Source organism: Pinus tabuliformis, chromosome 2_2 (assembly GCF_031772625.1).
Source record: "Pinus tabuliformis cultivar Carrire ecotype Pingquan chromosome 2_2, CPIR1, whole genome shotgun sequence".
Classification (NCBI taxonomy): Eukaryota; Viridiplantae; Streptophyta; class Pinopsida; order Pinales; family Pinaceae; genus Pinus; species Pinus tabuliformis.
In genome coordinates, this window is record NC_142300.1 from 1,198,837,515 (window position 1) to 1,198,860,935 (window position 23,421).

A 23,421-nucleotide genomic window follows, 5' to 3' on the forward strand; every position below is an offset into this window, starting at 1 on the left:
ATGGTAATTTCATATTATGAATATAGACTCTAGTTACAACTTCAACATCCTAAGACTACACCACCTTCACCCACTAGCTATTCACATAATTTATAATACAACCATCATCAATATAGGGATTCTAACATAGTGTTAAACTCACTTTTAGGAGAATAATTTCCAATTTAATATGGGAAGATTCATTAATTGGATAAACTACCATGAGAGTATAGAGATAACCTTTTCCACACACTTCCTCAATGAGGCAAGCACCGAATCTTCAATCCCAAGGAAACATCTGGTTTTTCATCATCCCTCACAAATACTTGAGTATATCTATTCCCTAGTCAGTAGCTTCACCAATCCACAAGCTTCCCAGTGGGTTTCTCAGCCTAAGGCAAGCCACTGCTTTGCGATATTCACCCAACAAGCCATCTTGGTTTCCTCAACTAGTTATCAATAGATTTTTCTCGTTTGAATAATATTTTCATGGCCAATACTCTCAATCCCATGATGCTCTCTTTCTTATTGCTCCACTCCTCTTGAGTGAATGAATCCTCCATGTTTTTTACATACCTCCCCTAGTCTCCCCTTCTCATCGTGGTTCTAACTGCTTGACGATATTTAAAAAAAAAAAACCATCTCTTCCTTCGTGGTCTACACAGACCCCCTTTCTTGGATAACACACCCCATTATACCTTTATTAAATTTTTGTCATTTTCTTTCGTGTAGTTTTTCCCAACAAGAACATGGGAATGCCCTTATTGTTAGTTGTATTATTAGCACAACCAACTCCATTAAACACATCAGTCAGTTTCCGTGACCAACGTTTAAAATAACCAAGTTTCGTAAGCAATCTCCTTCCTTAAGCTAATGAATTCATGTCCCTTTCTCTTAGCCAATTAATTGTGGCTAAATAATTACAAGGAATATTTACAATGTTTACAAGAGGGAATTTTCAAAATAGGTATGTCACATACCCCACCCCCTTAGAGGAACATCATCCTCAGTGTTCTATATCTGAACACATTTACCGTAGTGCTTTAACCCAGTACAAACAACAATGAGCTTTATACATACATCTTTGTACAATTATATGCATACATTTTCTTAAACAACAAACAAAATTGGATATGTCCCTCGCATTTGATTAGCCATATCCCAAGTGGCTTCCTCATTCCCAAATTTCATCCACTACACCTTGACTTATTCGATAACTTGATCCTGGAGTGCAATCTTCCTCTGATCTAGGATGCACAAAGGTTTTGGCTAGAACTCTCCTTCCATTTCCACTTGTACCACTAACCAATCAAGCACTTGATTGGCATCCTATATATACCATATAAGTAAAGAAACTTAAAAAACATAATGAAATTTTACAATAGGAGGTAAGACCAATATATATGCCACTGGCCCCACTCTTTTTAAAATCTAAAATGAGCCACAAAATCATGTTTCCAACTTGGCACAAAACCCAATTTTCAGGGAACTCCTCTTAGGTTTGTTATGTTTCCACTATTATATGCTTAGTACAATTATTTAGCCCAATATATATTTAATTATTAATATCTTTTAAACAAAATTAATATTTCAATGAAAAATAGCAATTGTAGATAGAACAATAAATCCAATATGCATTAGAAGACAATCAAGAGTAATAACAAGAGACACAAGATTTGGTCAAAGACCAAGGAAAAAACCCACAAGGGGGAAAACCCTTTCAAATTATTCTTCTATTAGATTGTCATCAAATGTTCAACAAAGATATTACAATGTTCCAATTAAAAAATAAATAGTCAGTCAAATCTTTTGACTTATCCAACAATCAACTAACCAATATCCAAGAGATGAGCCCAAAAGTCAAATCTAGTCAACAAGTCAAAGTGTGCAATTATATCACAAGAAATAATAGAAAAATATTCCCTAACCAATCCACAATTTAATGATAAAACTTCCTCCAAAAGAGCCTGATCAATAGTTAAAATATTCGACCTTCCTTGTTGGTCAAACCTTAGTCAAAATAGTCTTAAACAACTCTGTTAAAGGAGAGAGAAAGCCCTGCGATCAACTTCATATTTTTGTGGTCAAAGTAAATGGTAAACAACAATCAAAGTAGCCTAGAAAATCTTGGTTCCCCCACAGAAAAATTCAGCCTTCAAAGATCAAAATTATGCAAATTAAATCAAGTCAAAATTCTAAGTCAAACTTGGTCAACGGTCACCCAAATAGAAAGTCAATGTATAATTTCAGAATTATCCTTCACTCCGCACATGCGATCTCGATTTCCTTGCTTCAGACCTGTATGAACCAATCACAAGAGGGGATAGAGAAGAAGATGTGTGATTATGTGATGTCAAAATGTGGTTGCCTTGATGTGTATTTATATGCTTTGTTGGAGACCCAATTATGACTTTAGGCCGACCTAAACTTTTTTGTACTTGTGGTTTTTTCATTAAAAACAATATTTTTCCTTGACCAAATTAAATTTTTCCAAGGGCAAAGAGGGTATTATTTGGATGAAGAAGGTTGTCTAAAGGAGGGAATTTGTCCCTGAGCTACCAAATTATGACTCCCTCTTAGCTAGGGAGAAACTTCTAACTGTACCATGAATCTCATCTTGACATCATCATCACTAAATTAAGTCATGGCTCATATCTACTCATCTATGCTCATTTATTGAATAATCTCGAATCTAACAAATAAGAGATTGACATCATAGGGGAGCTCAAGTTACCATCCTCTATCCAAGGACAATAATCAGGATGCTACTTACCGTGAGGTAAGGATCACAACTATCCTATTGTTTGTTGATCTTCCCACCTTGACCCTCAAGATTCAAGTGGTAGAACACCTACATCCACTACCTTGGGGGAGATACACACTTACTGCGAGAATTAAGGATCAGACACAACCCAAACACTTGGGGGAGATACACACTTGCCATGAAAGGTAAGAATTTGACACACCCAAGTCTCCTCACCCATTGGCCAGATGGGTTGGTAATCCCAACAAGCCTAGCTTGTGGGTAGGATGCATACCGGGGCATACTCAATAGGGGGAGATACACACTTACCAAGAGGTAAGGATTAGACACAAACCTACAATAACAAATAGGGGAGATATACACTTACCATGAGGTAAGGATCAAACACATCTATTGTCCACGAGTTCCCTCAACCCCAAGATCTATGTGGCTCAATTCCTCTCCCTAAGATCTCAGACAAGGGGGAAGAGGATAGCTTAGTTTCCTCAATTTTCCAGCACCCTTACTCAGGAGGGCCACATCCATCAGTCCAAACTTTTCTCTAAAGACCAAAAACTTCCCTTTCGACAAAGCCTTGGTGAGTATGTCTGTTATCTGCTCATTAGTCAAAATATGATGGAGTCTCACAACTCCTCTTTACACCATGTCTCGTATATAGTGATAATTGATCTCAATATGCTTGGAATTGTTATGAAACACATGATTATTTGCTAATCATATCCCATTATTGTTGTTGCAATATGTTATTGTTGTATCTGGGACCTGCTCACATAGATATCCAAAGAACTTCCTCAACCATACAGCCTCACAACTTGCCATGCTAGCAACAATATACTCTACCTCGACTATGCTCAAAACTACGAACTTTTATTTCCTTCTCATCTAAGATATCATGGTAACCAAACTAAAACAACACCCTGATGTGATCCTCTTGTCAATAACATTTCCAACCCAGTTAACATCATTGTATCCATGAAGTCTCACATCTATGATAGTATATCTCAGACCAAGATTAATCATCACATGCAAATATATCAGCATATGCTTGGCAACAACCCAATGTGCATGTCATGAATTGAATCAAATTGTTAATTGCATAACATATGTCCAAACAGGTGTTCATGAGGAACATTAATGACCCAATAAACTATTGATACCTAGAGGGGTTCTCCAAGTCTGGTCCAGTAGCATCTCCACATAACTTCTTGAATTTCATATCCATTGGGGTGGCTAGGGATTTTCATTCTATGATTACAAATATTTCCAACAATTTCACAACATATTTTCCTTGAGAAAGGAAAATCTCTCCAATATTTTTCCACACTTATAATCCTAGGAAGTAATGCATCAAACCAAGATCTTTCATATCAAATTTAGAGGCCATATTCCTCTTACACTCAATCATCAGAGGCTCACTATCTATCAAGAATAGATCATCAACATATAAAACCAAAATCAAAGGCATACCTTAGACCACTTTGAAGTACAGGTTTGGATCAACATTGATTCTTGTGAATCCAAGCTTCACTAGGTAACTATCAATGTGGGCATAACAGGGTCTAGGGGCTTTCTTAAAACCATATAGTGATTTCTTCAACCTACAAACATGAGTCTTCCTATCTTTAACTTCGATGCCCAATGGTTTCTCAACGAATACTTCTTAGTGTAGTATGCCATGGAGAAATGCATTCTTCACATCCATCTTTTGAATATTCCATCCTTGAATAGAAACAAAGGAAATAATCAATCTAATGGTGGTGTAGCGAGCAACATGTGAAAATATGTCATCATAATATTCTACCTATTTTTAGGAGAATCCTCTCGCCACAAACTATAGAAATTTCCAATGTAGATCACCTGATAATGCAATAGACTAAAGCAAAATACTTGATCTACTTCTACAACCAATTTAGCGAAAGCTTAATCGAACATGAGCAACATCAATAAGAACACATATAGCTGATAAGAAGGAACCAATCACACATAATATAGAAGATATAACCCGGGGAAAGCCTCAGCCTAAAACCCCAACTCTGTATTATCATACGAGTGGAAATATAGCCAATATTACGAAAAGAATCAGCTCAAAAGCTATCCTACTCTCTCTGCAATACCTCTGCTACTCATAGACAGTCAAAGGCCTCTATCTAACCTCTGGTCTGCCCTCCAAGCCTCCTATTTCTTTGCACAATTTTGATTGGGGTCCAGTGCAACCACTTGTGTGAATTGGCCTCTTCACACACTCACTAACCTCTGATCCAACTACGCAGTCCTGAAGGAGATAAATCCTCATCCATGGATAAGCTTCCTTTATAGGAAAAATATTCATCCAACTAATAGTACACTGTCCCTTCTTTGATATCAACTGGGTCTCTATTTGAACTAACATGCATGAGTTATTCATGAGAGAATCTTCAGTTATCTAAAGTGCAGTAGTTACATGCATGCAAGCATTAACTAAATGAACTCACATTAATTTAAACAAACTGTTTAAATCAATCTAACTGGACTTGACTCAGTTAACTAAGCCAACTAATTACAACTCAAATTAGAACTCATCCTTATCTCTTTAACTGATGGATAAATTCCTCAATTAATAGAGAAACTGTTGCATGTCCTCACATAGACTTCATGTTTGATTTTTCACAACTAATTAACTCATGGTGAATTAATTAATTTATTTTCAAATAGCTGTTAAGTTCAAATTCGAATTTTACTTCCTATTTTAGTCCAGGGACTGACTAAAATTGGAATCCATCCCGAACTGCTAAAAATAGAATGCTAGTTTTAGCACTTCCATTTTTCATTCCATGTTGCTCAATCCAACACTGGTATCCAAACTGCTATTTTTAGCACTTCTTGTTGCCATTTTTCAACACTCCCTCTCAACAAGAAAGGCTTCAACTCAAATCTGATCCTGTACCTTTGGAATGTTCTGCATGCAACACTTCTCCCAAGTGTGGTTGCTCCAGCAACTCTAGAAACAAAAAAAACTCCCAACTGACCTCTCTGTTAGGCTAGAAACATACTCCGATACTGAAGCTCTACCTGCTGCTGACAAGTGCTCCCTCTCTGACCTCTGAGCTGATACAACACTCCATGCATCTCGCACTGTTGCACACCTCTCTTTGCCATCCTGCACTGGTGCAACACTCCTGTGCCTCTCGCATTGTTGCAGCCTGCTAGCTCTATGCTGTCTTGGGACTCCTGCACTGTCGCTCTCTCTGCTGCTCCATCTGCATAGGTCTCTACCTGTTAGGCCCCTATACTACTAGTGTATTAGTACAACCCCCATATTATATTGATGTACCCATGTAGTGCCCATATTGTTACTATTGTGCCCCATAGAAGCCCACTATTGTTATTATTGTGCCCTTACATTATTATTGTTATGTCGGCTTTGATTATATTATGACCCCTTAGACACCTATATATAGAAAGGAGGTCTTTTCATTTGTATTATCAAAAAATTGTTCATTTGTGTAATGTAAAGGAGGTTTCCTCCACGAAGAGGCTGAATTCTAAGGCGTTGATCTATCTTTTCTATCTTTTTGTGAGCTGGTTTCATAACATTTGGTATCAAAGTTTTTGGATTCTAGGGTTTCACTGCTCCAAATAGGTCATCGTGGTATTTTCGCTATAGCTTTTTTTCTGTGATGTTTAATAAGTGAAAAAAAAACCCATTTGAGACGAAATCATACTAAACCTCGGGTTCGAATTTTAGAGCTTTTTGCACTATATTTGCGGAGATATGATCTGAGGAAGTTGGTCTTTTTGCAGACTCCTGAATTACATTCCAAACAAATGACCTGGGGAAAATCGTCATAACTTTCTCTCTAAGAATCGGATTGAAATTTCATAAGAAGGTATAGGAAGAGGACAAACTGTAGTTTCTTGTGTACATTTCTTAGAGGCAAAGGTCGAAACAGGGACACGTGGCATGTCGTACAAGTTCGCTCTACTGAACTAGTCTATAATCAGGTCACTGTGGGAGATTTGGCATAACTCTTCCTTGGAGAATCCAATTTGGATCAGACTGGTGGCATTGGAAAGAGGACACAGAGGGCTACTATAGATCACAATTTCAAAACTGGATGATCCAAAATTACAGAGATACATTAGAGGCAATATCGAGCTCCTACAAAGTGAAAAAAGGTGTGTAGATTTTTTTAAATTCTTGCTTAAGCTTGGTTTGAAAAATTATTTTGAAGGAATTCAAAGGGAATAGTAGAGCATTATTATCAGTAACTGATGCCCTGAGGAAAGAAAATGCAAACACCTAGTAAGCAACTTGAAAGCTCTAGCATGACTCATGAAGAAGAGGAAGAAATGCTACATGATATATCAAAATTACAAGACCAAGTGCAACAAATGTCACTCTCACAAAAGCTAACAGAAGCTAAGATAAATGGCGTGGAGGCTAAGATGAATGGTATGGAAGCTAAGATGGACAATTTGAAGATAGATTTGAACACAAATTTGAAGACATGCATGGCAGATTTGAAGACAAATTTGACAAATTTTCTACAATAAATACTTACTAATGGTGAAAGGGTAGTAAAGGAAACTCATGATGCGAACCAAAGAAATGTTAACCATGATTTCATAGACTCTAATGTTGGATTGAAGACCCACCATATTCCAAAAATCGATATGAGGAAGTTTGATGGCAAGGATCACACAACATGGATATTACAGATGGAGCAATTTTTCGATCTCAATAATGTGCAAAACACACAAAAGGTACGTATTGCAAATTTATATTTGGAACCAAATCAGTTTGTATGGTATCAATGGCTTTGCTCTCGTAAACAAATTATCACTTGGGCAATTTTTATGGAAGAATTGATAGCACCTTATGAGGATACAAAAAACAACACTTTTTTTAGCCAATTGATAAGTCTCAAACAAAAGGGTTCAATAATGGAGCACATTGAGGAGTTCCAAACATTGAACATAAGGGTAAAAAATATTCCAGAGGAGCATAGGATTGATGTGTTCATAGGGAATTTAAAGGATAATATCCAACATGATGTTCGCCTTTGGGAACCTGATTCATTAGAGAAGGCATTCAGGTTAGCAAGAAAAATGGAAAGCAAAATTATGGCAACCAGGAAGCATACCACTCACAACCATAAAGATGGAAGTGTTGTTGCCCCTAGTCTTCCACAACCTATAAGGTTGACACCACAACAATTGGAAGAAAAAAGAGCAAAAGGTCTTTGTTACAGTTGTGATAGCAAATACACTAAAGTCATAAGTGTGTTGAGAAGAAATTATTCTACATAGATTGTGAAGAGGAAGAAGAAAATGAGCAAGAAAGGTCAAAAGAAGAGGATATACTCCAGGAACAAAGCCTAGATAAAGAAGAAATGAATCCGACCATATCTTGTAATGCATTGGCTGGAATTACCACTCCTCAAACCATCAAGATAGAAGGACAAATCAAGAAGAAAAAGGTAATAGTGTTGATTGATTCAGGAAGTACACACAATTTTATTCATTGTAAGGTAGCAAAAGAATTGAATTGCTTCCTATATCCAGCACCAGAGTGTCAAGTGATGGTTGCAAATGGAGGAACAATAAATTTCTCTGGAAAGTGCCATAATATCAAGCTATCCATGGGAGAATATGTATTGACTAGCCCAATGCTTTCCATTCCAATGGGAGGTGTTGATGTTGTACTAGGAGTCCAATGGCTACAATCCTTGGGTACAATAGCTTTTAATTTTCAAGAACTTTTCATGAAATTTTCTATGGAAGGAAAGGAAGTTGAATTAAGGGGTATTGCAGGGAAACCGAGAAAGATAATCAGCTCTAACAGTATGACAAAGCTTCTAAAAAAGGAACAAAGAGGTGTAATTGCACAATTATGTTCGCTAGATGTTTCCACATCGAAATCATCTATTTCTCCAGATCTCCAAAAAGTCTTGGACAATCATTCCAAGGTATTTGAGACTCCCAAAGGTCTCCCACCTATTCGTGATCATGATCATGCTATTCATCTGATTCCAGGAAGTGTTCCTCCAAACATCAGGCCGTACAGATATCCCTATGCCCAAAAGAGTGAAATTGAACGTATGGTTGCAGAAATGCTAGAGGCTGGTATAATTCAACCTAGTCAAAGTTCTTTCTCTGCTCCAGTAGTATTGGTGCACAAGAAGGATGGATCATGGCGAATGTGTCCGGATTATAGGGAGCTCAACAAGCTCACTATTAAAGATAAGTTTCCCATTCCTGTCATTGATGAATTACTGGATGAATTGCATGGATCAATTTACTTCACCAAGTTGGATCTTCGTTCAGGATATCATCAAATCAGAATGAAGACTGAAGACATTCCGAAAACAACATTTAGAACTCATGAGGGTCATTATGAATTTTTGGTCATGCCTTTTGGCCTTACCAATGCACCTTCTACATTTCAAGGTTTGATGAATTCCATTTTCAAACCCTTCCTTAGAAAATTTGTGTTAGTATTTTTTGATGATATACTAATCTACAACAAGTCTTGGAAGGATCATGTTGAACATGTTGACAGGGTGCTACAACTATTGGAGGAGAAACAATTATATGCAAAAAGATCCAAATGTTTCTTTGGAGTACAAGAGGTGGAATATCTGGGTCATATTGTATCTCATGAAGGAGTTAAGGTAGACCCTAGAAAAATTAAAGCCATTAAGGAATGGAAAATCCCCACATCCATAAAGCATCTGCGAGGATTTCTCGGGTTGACAGGGTATTATCGCAAGTTTGTTAAGAATTATGGGAGAATAGCAGCACCTCTAACAACATTATTGAAGAAAGATGCATTTTCATGGACTCCAGAAGCAACAAAGGCCTTCGAACATCTTAAAGAGGCAATGTGCCAAGCACCGGTCTTAGCTACACCGGACTTCACAAAAACCTTTATTGTGGAATGTGATGCTTCAAGAAATGGAATTGGTGCTGTTTTAATGCAAGATGAAAGACCCATTGCTTTTGAAAGTCGTCCAATCAAGGGAAAGTTTTTACACAAAGCTATTTATGAGAAGGAAATGTTGGCAATACTACATGCACTTAAGAAATGGCGACCCTACCTAATGGGAAGACACTTCAAGGTAAAAATGGATCATGATAGCCTTAAATACTTTTTAGAACAAAGATTATCCTTTGAAGAGCAACAAAAGTGGGTCACAAAGATGTTGGGTTATGACTTTGAAATCATCTACAAAAAAGGGAAGCAAAATGTGGTGGCAGATGCACTCTCAAGAAAGGATGAGGATGTGGAAGCATTGTTGTGTGCCATTTCTATTATCCAACCAGATTGGATAAACGAAGCAAGGGAAAAATGGAAGAATGATTAAGAAGTGTGGTCACTTATTCGAAAGTTACAACAAGATTCCAGTACATCTGATACATTTAGCTGGCAAAATGATTCGTTATGGTACAAAGATTGCTTATACCTCTGTAAGAATTCCCAACTCAAGCAAAAGATTCTTATGGAATTGCACACTTCTCCCTTAGGAGGGCACTCAAGATTTTTAAAAACTTACCACAGGGTTAAGAAGGAATTTTTTTGGGATGGCCTTAAATCGGATATTCAAAAGTTTGTGGCAGAATGTTTGGTTTTCCAACAAAATAAAGTTGAAACAATTAAGACCCCGGGTCTATTACAACCTTTATCCATTCCAAGCCAACATTGGGAGGAGGTTTCAATGGATTTTATCACAGGTTTACCCAAGTTGAGGGAAAGAGTGTCATCATGGTGGTAGTTGACAAACTTACCAAGTATGCACACTTTTGTGCATTATCACATCCATTTAAAGCCAGTACAGTTTCTACTACATTTATGGAAACAATTCAAAAGCTACATGGAAACCCAAAGATTATTGTAAGTGATAGAGATCCCATTTTCACTGGAAATTTTTGGACAGAATTATTTTCTTGTCTCGGTACTCAGTTAGCTCATAGCTCATCTTATCATCCTCAATCTGATGGGCAAACTGAGATAGTAAACAAATGTTTGGAAGGATATCTTCGTTTCTTTGTATCTGATAAACATACACAATGGGTCAAATGGTTGCCTCTAGCTGAATGGTGGTATAACACTTCCTTCCATACAGTAACAAAAATGACCCCATTTATGGCACTTTATGGATATCAGCTACCATCCATCACATCATATTTAAAAGGAAATTCTAAGTTTCAAGCAGTGGAACATCACATCGAGCATCAACAACAAGTCCTCCAACTCTTAAAGGATAACCTCGTGTTGGCACAAAATAGAATGAAACAACAAGCAGATCAACATCACAGCGAAAGAAGTTTTGATGTAGGTGATTGGGTATTCCTACGGCTACAACCATATAAACAAATGTCCCTCAAGCAAGCTAAGAAGGATAATAAATTATCACCAAAGTATTATGGTCCATACAAGGTGTTGCAAAAGATTGGTACTATGGCATACAAATTGGAGCTTCCTCCAGCTTCTCAAGTGCACCCAGTTTTCCATGTTTCATGTTTAAATAAGGTTATAGGCGACAAGCTCCCAGTTCAAACAATATTTCCAGAACTTGACAAGGAAGGAAAAACTATATTGGAACCAGAAGCAGTCACAGAAACAAGAACTCGACATCTACGAAATCAATCAATTTCAGAGTATCTCATCAAGTGGAAGAAATTACCCACTGAAGATTCCACATGGGAGGACAAGAATTTTATACAGAAGCATCAATAACTACTCAAGCGTTGAGGACAACACTTTTTGAAGGAGAGGGGCATGTTAGGCCCCTATACTACTAGTGTAACCCCTTATTGTTATTAGTACAACCCCCTTATTATATTGATGTACCCATGTAGTGCCCATATTGTTACTATTGTGCCCCATAGAAGCCCACTATTGTTATTATTGTGCCCTTACATTATTATTGTTATGTCGGCTCTGATTATATTATGACCCCTTAGAATCCTATATATAGAAAGGAGGTCTTTTCATTTGTATCATCCAAAAATTGTTCATTTATGTAATGTAAAGGAGGTTGCCCCCTCGAAGAGGCTGAATTCTAAGGCGTTGATCTATCTTTTCTATCATTTTGTGAGCTGGTTTCATAACACTACCCAATCAGCCAGTCCTGCTACTCCTCATCGGGGCTCTTGTAGTAAAGTTGAATCAAAGAGGTTGGGTACCTCAAGGATCCTGCCCCTATTCTAGCCTTCCTGGGATGATCACTCGACACTGCCCCACCTCCTACCTGTAGGTATGGATGCATGTGATCCCTCTGCCCACTTCGCTCGAAATTTCCCCCTACTGTAGGTCTTTGCATGAGTGGATGCCTCCACTCTGTCTTCTCTCAGCTTCTCTAGTTGTGGCTCCTCCACAACCTCCTAAAGCTGCTTCACCAATCGTCACTCCTCCACAATCGTCTGAGACTTCTTCTAGCACTACATGTTGAGAGGTAATATACTCTCCCTCTCAACCACCAAGTCTCCATCAGTTTCCTTGCTGCTCAAGGCTTTGTATGCATCTTGAACCTCAAGAGCATATAGTTTCTTGACCTGTGAACCAATCTGCTTCACCTGTCTAGTGATGATGTGTCAAAGGAAAACCTTTCCCTTACTGAAGACTACATCATAGCCTTTTTCTTCCAGCATCGCGATCAACACCAGGTTTCTCTTCAGTCCTGGTACATACTTGACATCGGTCAAGGTAAGGCGAGCTCCATGCTCCCTCTGAAAAATAACCGTGCCTACACTTTAGACACTATACTTTTCATCATTACCCATCTCTATGAGTATTTGGAGATCTTTCTCCTCCAAAGTACTAAACAAACTCTTGTCGTCGGTCATGTGGAAAGAAGCTCCACTGTCAAGAAACCAACCACTTCCCACCATGGATGAAACCATGCATGCGAGGAGTGTGAAATCCAACTCGAACTGTGAAGCAAGTGCCTCACCTTCTGATCCTTCCCTGGATCCCTTCTTGGATTTCCTCTGTGGACAATTTGTAGCAAAACGGCCCACTTCATGACAACGAAAGCATCACACTTTCGATTTGTCAAACTTCTTCCCACAGTGGGAAGAACTGGATTCGAATGAGAAACCTTCTCCTTCCCCTTCTTCGCCTTACTCGCTAAGGTACAGTTTTGTTCATCCTCCATGGATGAAGAACTATCTCTGGTGCTTCTTCTTATCTCCTCCTGCATCAAATCCGACCAAAGTCGTTCCAAATTTGGTAGTTTCTATCTTCCATTAACTGAGTCCCGGTAGCTATGCCAACTCTTAGGAAGACCGAGGAGTGCAAGATTCACCATGTCATCATCAGCTATCGCGATCCCTACACTTCCAAGCGCATCCCTGCATGTGGTGAGCTTGTTCAGATATGTAGAGATCGTGTCACCCTTTTCACACTTGATCTTCCGAAGCTTGTCTTTCAGTGCCAGCTTGCTCTAATCACTGCTATTCTGATATAGATCTTTCAATGTTTTCCACATTGAAAACGTTGTCTCTTTCCCATGGAGACTCGAGACTATATGATCTCGAACTCCCTCCAAAAGGATTCTCCTTGCTCTAGCCACACATTTCTTCCATTCAGCCAACTTATCAACACTAGTCGGCTTGGAGACTTCTTGATCAATGAAGTCCTTTAGACCGTTATCCTCTAGTACTGCTTCCATGTAATCTTTCCAGGCTATATAATTTGAACTGCAATCAAGGGCATATTCGAGTCTCAAACCATTGAATGCCATAGGTGAAATAGAGATGTGATAAGAACTCGATTCCTATATTCAGGAATCACAAACTTCAACTTCTCCCTTCTTGTATACTGTTCTTCCTTGATCACCTATGCCCCGATACCATGTAGAAATTTCCACTGTAGATCACCTGATAATGCAATAGACTAAAGCAAAATACTTGATCTACTTCTACAACCAATTTAGCGGAAGCTTAATTGAACATGAGCAACATCAATAAGAACACATATAATTGATAAGAAGGAATCAATCACACATAACATAGAAGATATAACTTGGGGAAAGCCTCAGCCTAAAACCCCAACTTTGTATTATCATACAAGTGGAAATATAGCCAATATTACAAAAAGAATCAGCTCAAAAGCTATCTTGCTCTCTCTACAATACCTCTGCTGCTCATAGACAGTCAAAGACCTCTATCTAACCTCTGGTCTGCCCTCTAAGCCTCTTATTTCTTTGCACAATTTTGATTGGGGTCTAGTGCAGCCACTTGTGTGAATTGGCCTCTTCACACACTCACTAACCTTTGATCCAGCTACACAGTCCTGAAGGAGATAAATCCTCATCCATGGATGAGCTTCCTTTATAGGAAAAATATTCATCCAACTGATAGTACACTGTCCCTTCTCTAATCTCAACTGGGTCTCTGTCTGAACTGACATGCATGAGTTATTCATGAGAGACTATTCAGTTATCTAAAGTGCAATAGTTACATGCATGCAAGCATTAACTAACTAAACTCACATTAATTTAAACAAACTGTTGAAATAAATCTAACTAGACTTGACTCAGTTAATTGAGCCAACTAATTACAAATCAAATTAGAACTCATCCTTATCTCTTTAACTGATGGATAAATTCCTCAATTAATAGAGAAACTGTTGCATGTCCTCACATAGACTTCATGTTTGATTTTTCACAACTAATTAACTCATGGTGAATTAATTAATTTATTTTCAAACAGCTGTTAAATTCAAATTCGAATTTTACTTCCTATTTTAGTCCAGGGTCTGACTAAAATTGAAATCCATCCCGAACTGCTAAAAATAGAATGCTATTTTTAGCACTTCCATTTTTCATTCCCTGTTGCTCAATCCAGCACTGGTATCCAAATTGCTATTTTTAGCAGTGTTATTTTTAGCACTTCTATTTTTAGCATTTCTTGTTGCCATTTTTCAACACAAACCTCACTTCATATTTCTCAATACTTTCATCAGCTTCGTGCTTGATCTTGTATAGCCACTTTGAAGTCACGGTAGAATTTCCTTTAGGTCTTGGAACAACATCCCACCTATTATTCTTCATAATAGACTCATATTCTTTGGCCATAACATCCTTCCAAACATACTCTTTCACAAATTATTCTAAAGTGGGAGGTTCAACCTATATAATGGAGCTCATAGATACAACATATCCCTGGTACCGACATGGATTATTTCTTTATCTGAAGATTCCTTTGGAAACGGTATGTCTTTCAAAATCTAGTAATATATCACAAAGCCAAAAGGGTCTCTTCCTAATAGGGATATCACATTGAGAAGGATCCAAGGGGTCCATAGGCTCCATGGGATCATCAATGACTTCTTCTTCAAGCTCAGGTGCAAAAGGGCCATCTAGAAGGTCCATGTCATCATCCTTATTTTCAACAGGAGGAGGAGGATGAATATCCCTTTCTTTTCCAAGGGAAACATCTTCATCGAAGGTCACATCCCTGCTAAACTTGGTCTTCCTATGAGTAGACACATATATTCTGAAGGCCTTATAATTTTCACAATATCCAACAAATGTACCTTTATTTCTGGTTGCTTCCAACTTGTCCCTCTTTCCCTTCGGCACATGAAAGTACATGGGCAACCGAATATCCTCATATGTTCAACATTGGGCTTCACACCTGTTTACACTTCTTCGATAGTCTTTTCACCTAGGGTTTGATGACGAGTCATGTTTTGAACATATATTGTTGTATTAGTGGCTTCTCACCAAAGGAACTTCAACAACTTTTGATCATGCAACATGGCTTGGGTAGCTTCCATGATGGTCCTATTCTTCCTTTTAGCCGCACCATTCTAGTCAAGATGATAGGGTACAATGGTATCCTTCTTAATTCTAGCCTTCTTGCAAAATTCAATGAACTCTTTAGAAGTATATTCTCCACCATTGTCAGGAATGAACACCTTAATCCTTTTCCCTATTTGATTCTCTATAAATGACTTGAAATCTTGGAAGATATCAAATGCTTCAAATATGATATCCATGTATTCCTGGAAAGGTCATCCACAAAGATTATGTAATAGAGGTGGCCACCGAGGGAGTGCATTGGCATGGGTCCACATCAATGAAAATTAATGAGTTGAAGAATGTCATTGGTCTTTCTTTAACTAGAGGGGAATGGTCCCGTTGACTTCTTACCACTGACACATCCTGGACATACTCCATCATGGCTAGATTGAACATCAAAAATTCCAGAAACCATCCTCCTAACTTTGGGTAGGGATTCATATTGTAGGTGTGCAAGCCTTCAATTCCATAACTCACTTTTATGATTTCTATCATGAACCATTTCTTGTAGTGGTCTTCCATTGAATCTATAGATTCCTTCAATTCTAGATCCTAGGGTGAATGCATCCCTCATGCAAGATTCCATTGGCCTAGTGAGGACCTTTCCTCTTACGAAGGAAACTCTCATCCCTTCATTTGTCAAGGTAGATATATACATCAGGTTCCTTTTTAAACATACATACCATCATCAAGAAGAGCATATTCCCCATAGTCCAAATGCAATTTAATAGAACCAAAACCCTTCACAAGATATGTGGAATAGTCTACAAGGATGATCTTTAAATTAGTCTCCCTCTCAAATAGGTTTGAGAGGAATTCAAAATACCTAGAGAAATGTTTAGAAGCCCCACTATCTACCAACCAACTATCACATGAATTCGGAGGAGAAGAACTAGATAGAGAAGAAATAACAATATATTTAGATTGAGTGGCAACAACATTATTTCCATGCCTTGAGTTCCTTGATCTATTTTGTGGATGATAGCCTTCTTCATGATCATTAACAACATCCCTGCCATCTCTCCTTGTTCTATCATCGCCTCTTCTTATATCATTGAACCTATTATTGTGGAAGCCACGATTGTTGTTGTAATTAGATCTTGGATCATCTCTCTTTTCTTTATAGTCTCAGGCATAGTGACCATGCTTATGGTAGTTGAACCATTCAAATTGAGGCCTATATTTTCTATACCTTCTCTTGAATCCTTGCATTTGGGAGAAGACTTTCTTGGATTTTATGGTCTCCCTTTGCTTTTCTCTTCTTGTCTTGATCAAAAAATGTAAAGGGCTATCCTTATTCATGTTTTTGAATAATTCCTCTAGATATCATCCTAGTTTCTTCTTGAGTGCACTTACCAACGAGCTCATCAAATTTTTGGAAATTATCATTGTTGCTTATAGTAGTAGTGAAGGTTTCCCAAATAGGAATAATACCTTGAAGAGTAACTAGCACCAACTCTTTGTCAGATATAGGCTCTCTAGGAGTTTTCAATTGATCCCTTAGTTGGGATATCCTCATAACATAAGATTGCACATATTCCCCCTTTTTCATCTTAATGTCCTTGAGTTGATTATTCAAGGAGAGGATATGATTCAAACTATTTACCTCACACATCCCAACCAACTTATCAAAGATATCCTTAGACTTCTTCAAATTTCGAACATAAGTGTTGGGATGGGGTCCCCTGGGTTAGTTTGGGGTTAAAATAACCAAAATTTTGGTACAATTTTGTAAATAATGTAAAGTATCCACGATTTATGGATGAGGAGTGCGTAGATAATTAGGAGTCAAAGGGGATTAGCCCCTTGTTTTGGATAAGCTTTGCGGACCATGGAATTGTATGAAGGAACTCTATAAATAGTGAGTCCTAGCGAAAGGAAGAAGTAATTAGTAGAAGTAGGAGGAAGATACAGAATTGGGTGGATTGAAGAAGCTAGGGCAAGAAGGCTATGCTTCCTGCACTTAGATAGAGAAGGGAAGGGTCTGCAACTGAGTGTGCAGAGGCCTAGGTTGAGTCTATAGCTGAGTGTGCGAACCCCTGTAGCTGTGTGCGCAGGGCAATTTTGAGTTTGTAATCTGTGAATTGAGATCAATAAAGACAAGTTTCTAAAGAATTATTGAGTATTTATGTTCATATCTATTTATGTTATATGCCATTTATGAATGACTTGTTTTATGCGAATCTCTTGAATAAGTCGTAATAATGTACGCAATGCATGTTTAAATAATTTCGTGAAGACTCTCGTGATTCCTCTTATGTTTATTAATGACTTAAGTAGATCTGCGTGAACACCAATCTAGGATTTCTTTCTGATGCGTGTAAGTAGGTAATTGGATTGTTAAAGGTCCACAATGGCTCATCATACACCTTCGCAAAGGTTTGAAGGCTATTTTAAAAAAGTTGTAGTAAGATACCCTAAGATTTTATCGATCTGCACGGAAGAGGATCCAAGGCGATGAAATACATCATACTAGTCTCTGGATGCAGAAACTTGGTTCTTGCATCCCCCCATACTACTTTGGGTGAGATTGCAGCCTGGGCTATGCGGGTTTTTACCGAAAGGGCTAGTAGTGTAGGGTTTTGTTGGTTGGCGCAACTAACTCTGAACCTGGGTCAGGACCCCCTAAGCCAACAAATGGTTCTGTTGTCGGCACCAAAATTTGCTTGAAAGAGATGTGTGATGTCGCATCATTGGAATCCAACCAAGAAAGAAATTGAAAAGTGGTTGGATCAGAAGATTCAAAAATTTGTGGCGTAAGAAAATAGGAATCCATACCTATCAAAGGGAGAGTGGTTGAACAAGTATCTATATACAGAGATACATGAGATTTTCTTCTGCACCTTCCCTATTGAACTGTATGAGTGATTGGCTAAGTTGTCCATAATTGGTGTGATGACTAGAAGCCTCTAAAAACAAGATCACGTGGGCTGTCGATCATTGGCTTGATTGAATTCTAGGAGGATTTGTTATAGAGTTTGCAGTTGATACCTAAGTCAACTATAGCGAAGCGGAGGGAATATTCTTCAAGAGACTGTGAGGTAAGTATTTGAGATCATTAAATACTTGGATTAAGATGTTTTTATGTGAAAAAAGGATGATTCCATCGTTTATGTTCAGGTCTATGCAAAGTCGAAGATTATTCCGAAATCGCGAAGGATCAGGACCAGAGTATAGCCCCTTGATTGGACCTCCTTCAAGTTACGACGAAGGGGCGGGGTAGACTATGCCATGAAGCATGGTTCAACTAATCACTCAGGGGATTCCTAGAACAAACCATCCATCCACTCCACCACCACCTCCACCTCCACCGCATACACCTTCGCCCACACCTCCACCTCCACCTCCATCTTTCAACATGGCGAATGCAATGAAAATGTTGATCTTCAAGGGCATAGGAAGTGAATATCCACAACATTTTTGGTTTGTTGTGAATGCTATATGGACAGTGCAAAAAATTACTGATGATAATATAAAGAAGGCATAGTTAGTTACCGCTTTGCAGGATCATGCACTAACCTGGTACATTAAGTATTGTTCTGGTAATCACTTGCATCACTAGAAGAGACTAAGACGACTTTAAACAAAGAGTTTATTAAGCCTAAGTCTAACTCACAGTGAATAATTGGATTTAGAGAGATCATGATGAGGTTCGATGAGATGGCTTGGGAATTTGATCAGAGGTTGAAGTGTCAGATTAGAGAGGCTAACATGCAGATCACAGATAGCCAACATCACAAATGGTTTATCACATTGCTTTTGGCCCACTTAAGAATTTCTCTGTCACAACAGAAGATAGAAACACAAGCAGAGGCCTTGGAGATCATAATGAGGTTGTAGGCATCACCTATTCAGGATACGAACCTATGAGTACAAGAGATCCATTCACAATTAACAAGCTTTCACTTAGAATTATAGAGTTTGAAGAAAGATAAGGATACTAAACCAGAAGTGCGCACAGAAGTCTGGTGTTTGAAGTGCAAGGGCCATGGGCATGATAAGGATCACTGTCCCGTGTACACGAATTATATTACAGGAGGGGGGTCGATTCCCCTGAAACCAGAAAACCATACAGGGCTAATCATGGGGGCTGCTCTGTGGTGCACCATTTGTCAAGTTATTGGGAAACATGTGACATATAATTTCCATTTACTTCAGAAGTTTGTTCAGACACCCCAACAGTTGTTCTGTAATTTTTGCAAATCTATGGGTCACGATGAGCGCCAATTTTGAAGCTATGAGTTGATGATGGAAAGGACCCCTACATATCGTATGCAAGTACAAAATCAGCCTCCAGATCAAGGCACCGAAGGAGCATGTGGAGGTTATCAAGGATGAGGATGGAGCCGAGGAGGAGGAGTACCTAGCAGAGGTCGTGGTTAGATTATCTGCTACAACTGCAGATAGAAGGGGCACTATGCGCGAGAGGCCAAAATCTTACACACCCATAATGTTAGTATTGTAGACAGTTTGACCATACTATAGAAGAATGCCTAGTGCTTAAAGCCAAAATGCAAGAGAAGAAAACGCAGACTCAACATCCCATGCAGAATTTACAAATGATGAGGTCTGAGCCTCGCGAAGAATAACAAAGAATTAATATTTTTCTAAGAAGTGGAATGACGATTGACGCTGATAAAGGTAAACAACCTAAAGAAGAAGGATGGGTCCGCAAAGCACCAGATAAAGAAGCCAGCTTTGATTTAGATTGTGCTAAGGAAGAATTTATGGAAGCCAAGAAGATCTTTGCTGAGGCGTCCACCTCAGGAAGCCAGGAAAAGATGCAAGAAATCAACCAATAAGTAAAAGGCCCATGGTGAACACCGCGCGGTCAGAAAGATTGGCAAGGATAAGGCACAAAGTGGGTGAGAGATGCAATTAACCGCATAGATAGGTGATTATGAAATGGATCAGGTCATTTTTGACCTAGGATCTGATGTGAACGTATTACCGAAACAAACATGGGAAAGGATGGGGAGACCTACGTTGCAGTGGTCTCCGATTCAGCTCATGATGGTGAACCAGCAGAAAACCATCCCCATGGTATGGTTATACGGTGTAACAGTTGATATTGAAGGCACGAGCATGGTGGAAGACTTTGAAGTTATAGAAATCGTTGACGACAGTAATCCCTACCCCGCGCTCCTAGGAATTAACTAGGATATTTATATGAATGGGGTCATCAATTTGAAGAAAAGGATGATTTCATCTGAAAGAAAGTCGCTTAGGGTTATAGTACCTCTGGACCCTACAGAAGGGGTGCTATATACTGAACCAGTCTGCGATTATGAAGAAAGTGATGATGAACTAGATTAAATTTACAAGATAATAGCACGAGATCAGGATTGGATCAATCCAACGAAAGATGGGTAGATTGCATGGGGCTAGGAGAGCTCCTACACCTCTGATTCAGATGAGGAGTTAGAGCATTGGCAGAATCACTTGCATGAAGTTTCTACATTGCGATGCAATATGATGACGAAGTCGCTGCGCTGTGTTTCATCGAAGGTAAGAAAATTACCTTATTATGATGGTTTAATTGACGTAGATTTGTTTTTGGATGAATTTGAGCGTGAAGTCCCTGGGGGCCACCTCTTCGAAGCATTGGAGTTGGCACTGCGTGCTACACCTGCATGATGGTGGGGTGTGCATAAGGATAGTTTAGCTAGATAGCAAGATTACAGAAGAATGATGAAGTTACGGTTCAAGTGTGCTAACACTAGAATGAATGAAATTTATAAAGGAAGAGATGATTCATGTGATCACCTAGAAAAGTGGACTAAAGAATGGGGAACAAAACCGCAACTAGAGTGGGTACACGTATTTTGTCATACCTTGGATACCATCCACATGAACTAGTGTCTTGAAATAGAGCTCTGCCATGGCACCATGGAATGGGATGTATTGAAGGAGGGGTTCTTATTGACTTTCAGTTTTGAGGACGGGTTTGCAAGCATCAATGAAGCACTGCAGGAAATTAAAGCGGTTATCTTCAGAACACTTACGAAACCTATGGAATGGACCCAACCAAATTGGAGCACCCAGCTACACCATGCACTATAATGCTATAATGCGACCGTTGAAGGGGAAGAAAAAGACCCAAGGAACATCAATATTCTAGAGGAAGAAGGGCATCGCAAAGTCGAGGGACCACAAATAGAAAACCCAGACATCTCGCACCTTTGAAAACAAAGCAAGTAAACATTGGCACTGAGGAAGAACCAAAGTTCGTGAAAATTGGAGATTACTGGGATGACGTTGCAGTTGATAAAGTTGCTGAATTACTCTGCGAATACCAGGATCACTTTCCAACTAAGTTTTTAGACCTAAAGGGAGTAATAGGTGATTTGGGCGTTATGAATATCACACTGAAACTAGATGTGAAGCCTATTAAACATAGGTCTTATCACCTTAATCCTAAGTATAAGGAAAAGGTTTGCCAGGAGTTGGATAAGATGCTGGAGGTAGGCATCATAGAACTTGTTGAAGAATCTGATTGGGTGAGCCCGTTGGTGGTTCAAGAAAAGAAGCAAAAGGGTGAAATAAGGATCTGCATAGATCTGCGGAAGCTTAATGATGCATGTGTCCACCATCCATTTCCAATGTCGTTCACAGACGAAGTACTAGACAATGTTGGAGGGCATGAGGCCTATTCCTTTACCGATGGGTTTTCAGGGTATCATCAAATCAAGATCACACCGGAGGATAGAAGCAAAAAAACCTTCACAATGGAGTGGGGTTTCTTCCAGTACACTATGATGCCATTTGGACTAAAAAATGCGAATGCGATATGTTCCTACGTAGTCATTGCAGCGTTCAAGGAGTTCATTCATAAGTTTCTGGAGGTATACTTTGATGATTGGATGATGTTTGCATTAGTGAAGCATCGTGTAGTAATTCTGCGCCTAATGTTGGATACATGTTGCAGATACCAGATCGCTCTGAATTTGGAAAAATGTATATTCTGTGTTCCTTTTGGGATCTTGATGGGTCATGTTGTATGCAAGAAAGGATTGATGGTGGACCCTGCAAAGATTGTGGTAATTGTCAACTTGGAGGCCCCTAGGAATGTTAAATAGCTACGTGCAACGTTGGGACATACGGGATACTATAGAAAATTTATTAAATAATATGCTCAAATTACTACGTCCATGGAGAAACTACTAAAGAAGGACGCGACATTCTATTGGAACAAATAATGTTAGCACAACTTGGATGTTTTGAAAGAAAAGATGGTCACTGTGCCGATCTTAGTATTTCCCGATTGGAAAAAGGAGTTTCATGTACATGTGGATGCCTCTTGCATTGCGTTGGGTGTAGTGCTAACATAGGCTAGTGAAGGAGAAATGGACTGTCTGATAGCCTTCACAAGTAGGAAGTTATCGAAGGTCAACAAAAACTATTCAACGATTGAGTGCGAAGGGTTGGCCATGGTGTATCTGCTACAAAAATCCAGGCACTATCTGTTAGGAGGACATTTCAAGATGTACACAGATTATTCTACCTTGAAGTACCTGGTCAACAAGCTTGTGTTGGGGCGGAAGGTCTATAGATGGTTGCTATTATTTTAGGAGTATGAATTTGAAGTCATTGTGAAGCCAAGGAGGTTAGATGCCAGACCTGACCATCTGTCGCGAATCGAAACAGGAGATGAACCCAATAATTTGGAGGAAGGGTTTCCAGATGCACAGCTCTTTGTGGTGTGCATAGTGGATGACCATTTTGCAGACATTATTCACTTCTTGACTATGGGGATGGCACCAGAAGGGTATACAAGTCAACAGAAGAAGGAATTAGTAGTGCACGTGGCCAATTTTTTGGTTATTGTGGGACATTTGTATAAAATGGGTGCAGATGAAATATTGTGAAGATATGTGCCAGACTTTG